Source organism: Corvus kubaryi, unplaced genomic scaffold (assembly GCF_017639235.1).
Source record: "Corvus kubaryi isolate FWS band 111438036 unplaced genomic scaffold, C.kubaryi_AGA036_p1.0 136, whole genome shotgun sequence".
Lineage (NCBI taxonomy): Eukaryota > Metazoa > Chordata > Aves > Passeriformes > Corvidae > Corvus > Corvus kubaryi.
Genome location: NW_024580670.1, coordinates 9,261,701 through 9,267,700, shown reverse-complemented (window position 1 = coordinate 9,267,700; position 6,000 = coordinate 9,261,701). Strand labels below are relative to the sequence as shown.

The 6,000-nt window shown below is 46.6% G+C and overlaps 1 protein-coding gene across 1 annotated transcript in view; it reads left to right on the top strand.

The window, feature by feature from the left end:
- The window catches only part of PLXNB1 (plexin B1), a 77,831-nt gene continuing 71,831 nt past the window's right edge, over positions 1-6,000 (top strand). Inside the window, exon 1 of the mRNA XM_042016358.1 lies at positions 1-29. The gene's annotated coding sequence lies outside the window, so the exon portion shown is untranslated. The remainder of the gene's footprint in view (positions 30-6,000) is intronic.

The window sequence follows — 6,000 nt, the reverse complement described above, 5'->3', positions numbered from 1 at the left end:
GGAGCGGAGCGGGGCGGGCGCCGCGGCAGGTGAGGGGCGGCGGGCACCGGGACCGTGGGGAGGGCGGCGCGGGCTGCTGCGGCCGCTGCATCCGGCCCGGGGCGAGGAAGCGCTGCCGGGGGTCAGCGGCCGGCGGCAGGTGCCGCCCGGGGGCCGCGCTTTGTCTCCGCGTGGGGGGATGGGCGCGGCCCCTCCGGAGCGGCGGCGCCTCCCGGGCGGGGCGAGGGGGCTCCGGTGGGCTGGGAAAGCCCCCGCCCCGAGCCATCCCTGCGGCGGGCTCTGCGGGGAGGAGGGCGGGGGTCGCCGCGGCTCCGCGCCCCGGAGGAGGAGGAGGAGGAGCGGGCGGCGGGGCTGGCGAGCCCCTCCACCGGCGGTAGCGCTGCCGGGATGCGGGGAGTAGTGGGACCAGGCGAGCCCCCCGCGACCTGGGCAGGGGTCGGTGGGAGGTGGCACCGGGCGGAGGGTCGGGCAGCCCGTGCGGCCGCGCTGCAAGAGCTGCCCGGCCCTCGCCCCGCGCCTCGGAGCGCACTGACTGGGTAATTCCTGTTGGTCTGGAGATCTCGTTTTCCACCTTGAACACATTCTTTTTGAAAGAGTTTGCAGCAAGTGTTTGGGCCCCTCTGAGCAGGTGTGTTTTGTGTTCCAGGAGTTGCAATTTGAGATCTTTATTTTCTTAAATGTAAACTTTCTGTGGCTGCTGCTTTATCTCAGGGCAACAGTCTGGAACAGGAGTAGTCCTGGGAGAGTATCTGGAGTGCTGCTGTAGTTACAAAGAGGAAGGGGCTGCAACCCTGAGTGTTGTAAAACAGCGGGGTCAGTATTTTACTTAAACAAGTGCTCTATTCTGTGTAAGGCTGAATGTGATCTGCTCATTTGTGACCTCACTTTTTGAAAGGGAATCACAGAAGTGTTCTGCCTTGTGTATGAAATTCATCAATCGATGACTTATATTAATGATATGTCTGTGTGATGTCAGGGAGCTAAGCCAGTGATGGAAGCATTCACCCTGATTCAGGGGGAAGCTGATGCACTGAGCTGTTGTGCTACATGGTTTTGCATTCTAATGGGGAAATTGGTGTTTCCCCTTGTTACAAATGGGGCATGGAATTTCACAGGTTTTAATAGGGTCACTTTGAGAGGCCAGCAATGCCTAGCAGAATCACAAGAGAAGAAAGCAAACAAGTTATGGACGGAGAAGAATCTGGCAGGGAAGGTGACTCGTAGGTAGTCTGGTGCTGAGCGGACTATTTCTGTGCACATCCACACCTGTGTGCAGCTTAACTGGAATCTGCAAGCCAGGGACTTGCCCTGAACTGAGACTTGGCTAGAAAGCATTTACTATAGCATGGTCATATATGGAATTTTCTCTTTAAATTTCTTCCAACATGTGAAAAGAGTTAGGTTAGTAATACGATTAACAATATTTAATAAGATTAAAATCACCAGCATAACTCTTGAGAAAGGTGGGTGCAGACTGTCAGCAGTTGACACTTTTAATCTCTACTTTCTCCCATGTGAGTGCTGTGAAGAGTTCAGGCTCCAAGACTCTTGATTGCTTTTCAGGACAGAAAAATTCTGCCCTTGCCTGCTGACAGCTCAGGTATTGCCTTACCTTTCATGTCCACCAACAGCATCATATTCCCAGCGGGGCCACGGGATGTTCCCATATAAGGGCAGAGGGAATAGCTGACAGAGGGCTGTAATGAGTGTGCAGAGCCGTTCCCTTCAGTGCCAGTCTTTGTGTGAAGCGGGGTTGTTGCTGGAGTGTTGCTGCTGCTGGCATGCTTGGGCTTTCCTGGCAATGCCAGCAGAGCCTGCAAGGACTGAACGAGCCTGAAAAGTATCTGTTGCTGCCGAAGGTGGCCCCGTGAGCCTGGAGAGAGGCTGCCTGCCAAATTAAGCAGTACCAGTTGTATGTTGGGTGTGCTCTGAAGGAAAAAGCACCCACCCAGGTTGCCTGTGTAGGGTGTGTGCTATCCAGCACTGTCCAACAGAAGACAAAAGTAATTACACTTGCTATCTTCCACTGTTGCTATTTGCTTTCTGGAGTGTTCCTTTAGCCAGCAGTGATGGGTGCAGGGAAGCATTGTATCTTTTCCAGCATAAGTTTTAGTGTCAGCTGGAGAGGGAGAACAACAGACGTGGAGTAGTTCAGAAGAAGATGAAGCAGCCACTCCCCAGAAATGCCAGAGATTTTTTTCTGGTAAAAGCTTTACTGCTGAATTGGGTAGATTGACATTATTTCTCTTCTGTCATCTTCTCTGTCTTAGTTCTTCCTGTTGCTTGTCAAAGCAAACTCACAAGGACTTCAGTTTCTTCTCCTTGCGGACAGCATCTCCATCTGTTCTGGTTTTGTTTGTAGCTGTTGTTTTTTTTTCTCCTGAAACTTCAAATTGTTTGTTGTAGCCAAGTTCTGAGCTGAACCCTCCCAATCTTGCATAAGGGCATCTTGGAGGAAGATGATAGGACTTTGATTCATCCCAGCTTGCAGGCTGTGCAGGGTGGTAGCAGTCAGAGGAGGCATGAGCCTGCCTGCTTCCTTGTAAGAATTAGCCCTCTAGATACAAGCTAGTTTCAGGAAGCAGGGCTTGGACTGGTGCCCTTTTTGCTCACCTGGATCTTCAGTGAAATGTCTTTGTGCTCTGTGTGCTGGGATCTGGTGTGTTCTACTGACTCTCCTTTGCATTCCCTATAATCTGTTAAAGCCCTGGATTTGATTTGCATTTATTTGTGGTTCTTGTGAGTATCTGATTGCAGGATTACTGTATCTGAAAGGATTCATCTTCTGCTGTTCATCAAAACCACAGGAGGGCTGCTTTTGCCTTTATGGGAATGTGCCAGCTGGTCTTTCATTGTGCTGGTATCATTTTCCCTGTCCTATTATTGGAGGCGTCTTTGATGACCTGATGGTTGTGATGATGTCTTTAGAGAAGATTCATATTGATCATTTTTTGAGCTTTGTCTGGTTTCGTCTCAGTGCCGGAAGACAATTCCTATAAATTCTTGTGTGTGTTTTTCAGAAACAAGCAATTGAGGCAGTAGGAGCATGTGCACAGTCTCATGACATGATACCACTGTTCTGGAAGGCAGAGTAGATGCTTAATTTAATTGGAAAACAGTAAACTCACGTCTTGTACAGTCTTTACTCCAGCACAGTGGTGAAAGCCAAAGGACCTTTCCCAGTGGCACACTGAGTCCAGAGGCCTCTCTAAAAACAGCATGGAGGGGGTTTTGCTACCTGCATGTTTCTCTGGAACCATGAAGAATCAGAGACTGCGTGCTGTGGTTTGCCGCAGTGATAACTGAGATGCTCCCCTGCTTAATAAACTGGCCAGGGTTGTAGTTGCTGGAGCTCAGATTTGCTAAGCTGCAAAGGTGCAAAAACATGAAGGAGGATGTTCCAACCTGTACTGACATGCAGCCCTGACTAATGGAAGAACCACAGTGCTTTGGTGTGAGCTCTTTAAGGCTCTGCCTCTCCTCCCCACCTGCTTAAGTAATAAATGCGGAGGACTTGTTTTCACTGCTAATAATTTTTTTTCAGCCAAGTAGTAACTAAGACATCTGAGCTATTTTGAGGTTCCAGGAAACAATTTAGGTCTTCTTTTCATTAACTAGAAGTAAGTACTGCCTCCCCATGCTTGTGAGGGAAAGAAAAAAGAAGAAATGAATGGTTTCAGTTTAGGTCGATTTTTTGTTGTTGGTTTGGTTTGGTTTTTTTTGGTTTTGATTTTTTTTGGTTGGTTGGTTGGTTTGGGGTGTTTTTTTGGTTCTGGGGTTTTTTTTGGTTTTTTTTGTTTGTTTGTTTTTTTGGTTTTTTGCTATTTAATCAATTTTTAAATGGTTTCTAATATCTTGAATTTAATTTTAGAATGTCACTTTAAAGTCCTGCCTGCCACTCTCGAAAAAGAGGTGAAAATGGAGTAGAAAAGAACTTTGTGGTAGCATGATCTGATTTTAGATGTTGATCAAAATGTGAAATGAATCTTCAAATGAAACAGATCCTAAGAAATTTTCCAGATGCCAGACTTTAATTGAATGTGAACTTTAGTGATTTGCTTGCAGTATAAAACCTGCAAGTACTGTTAGGATCACTTCTTCTGTGCCTGCTAAATGTGTGAGATTTTGCTTTGCTTTTGGCTCTGAAGTTTAACTGTGGAACAGCCTGGAACTGTTGAGTTTCCCCAGCCTCTGCTCTGCACCAAGGCTGCTGCTCTCAAAATTCTTGCAACTTCATAGCTACTCCCTTTTAGGAAACGATAATTCGTTTCCCTTCTTGAAGTATCTGAACACTGTAATTTTATCTTGCTACTTGTATCTATTCCTGGTTTATCTCGTGTGGGAAGTCTCTCATCCCTATGTCACAGGCTGTAAGTGGGTTGATCTTTGCTTCTGGTGGTGGTTTAGCTAGGCTGGTTTTCTGTACAGAGGACTGGAGTTTAGGAATTGTGTCACCGCTTGCTCCAGATACCCACATGGAATCTGTGGTGAGCCAACTGGGATACACAGCTGTAAGGTATTGACCAAATGGATTGCTGTTGCTTTGTATCTGCAGGTGCAGACAATTTCAAGTCATCACCATTCTCCTTCCCTTTGCACTTTTCCTTAATTCCGAAATTAAAGGCAGTGCTTCTGGGTTTCAGTGAAAAAAACATGTGTGTCAGCTTATCTCAGCATAATGTGGTATTGAATAGCAATGATGGGGTTCATCCTGCTGCTGAAGTTATTCCAAGGAGAATGCAGTCCTTGTGTCCTACCCCTCCCTGCAGCTCTGCCATGGCAGGAGAGTAGTCGTGCCTGGAACTGTGCAGGTGGAGGAAGCTGATTGTGTTCAAGCATTTATGCTGATGAAACTTGTTTTCTGACTAAATTGCATGTCATTCTATAAATAGAATGGGTATGTTTGACATCTTACCCTGTTATAATAATTCTGAAAATTACTACATAGAAGTAGTGTTTTCAGCTGAGGGTTTCTGCCCATGCATGTCATTTCAAAATAATTTTTGTTTCAATCTCTGCTCTTTTAGCTTTCCTGTACTGCACCATTTCACAGTTTGGTTAAGTGTCTTCCCTGCTCTTTGTGTGGAGTTACATTAAGAACTGGAGTGCCACCTGTCTCCCCAGTCTGATCCTAACTCCTGAAGATTGTGTGCTCTTGAAATCCCTCTGTGCCTACAAGTGCCCATGCCCTCATCCTCCTGTGTGACACTGAAGAATTTTTGGGGTCTCTAGTTTCCATAAAGAAATGCCAACCTCTGTGAACAGCTGGCCAAGCAAATGCTTGAGAAAATGCTCCTGGCATTGCCTGCCAAGTGCTCTGCTCAGCTGGAAATCCTTCAGACAACAAAAATTTAAAGCAGAGGAACCATGGCTTCAGAGATGGTCCTGCCAGACCAGGCTTTGTCAGAAATAATGTCCTCACTGAAGCTGGGGTAGGGGTTTGGAGAGCTTGGAGTTAGTTAGTGGCCCTGAAGCAACTCTCTCTTTAGCAATTTCAGCCTTGATCCCAAGATTTTTTTGCATCAAACCTTCTTAAAATGCTGGAGAGAGCAATTATGTTAGTGAATTACGAAATTATCATATGTGAGAGCATTTTGGTAACACATGTGATGAGCATTTTGATCACCTGTTTGCTGTCTTCCACACACCACGGTCATAAGCTCTTCTCACCTCTCTCCTACTTTTAGTGTAGCCAGAAGTTGTATGTGCTGGAGATCTCTAGTGCAGAAGCAGTTCCTGGACTTTTGAATCCCACCGACATGAATATTTTGATTTTTATTTGCTTCCTGCATATGACTTCTTGCATACAGATTGCAGTCCATTACTGAATGATTCTACCCAAGAGAATGGTAAAGCTGATGTGCAACTGAATTAATTGCATGAGATCTGTGTGCCACTGTGGGAAATGGAGAAGTACTAACCAGGGGCTCTGTTTATTTGCCAGATCTTTTTAGCATTTTGATAGAAATTGACAAAATGAGGTCGCAGAGAGGTCGAAGT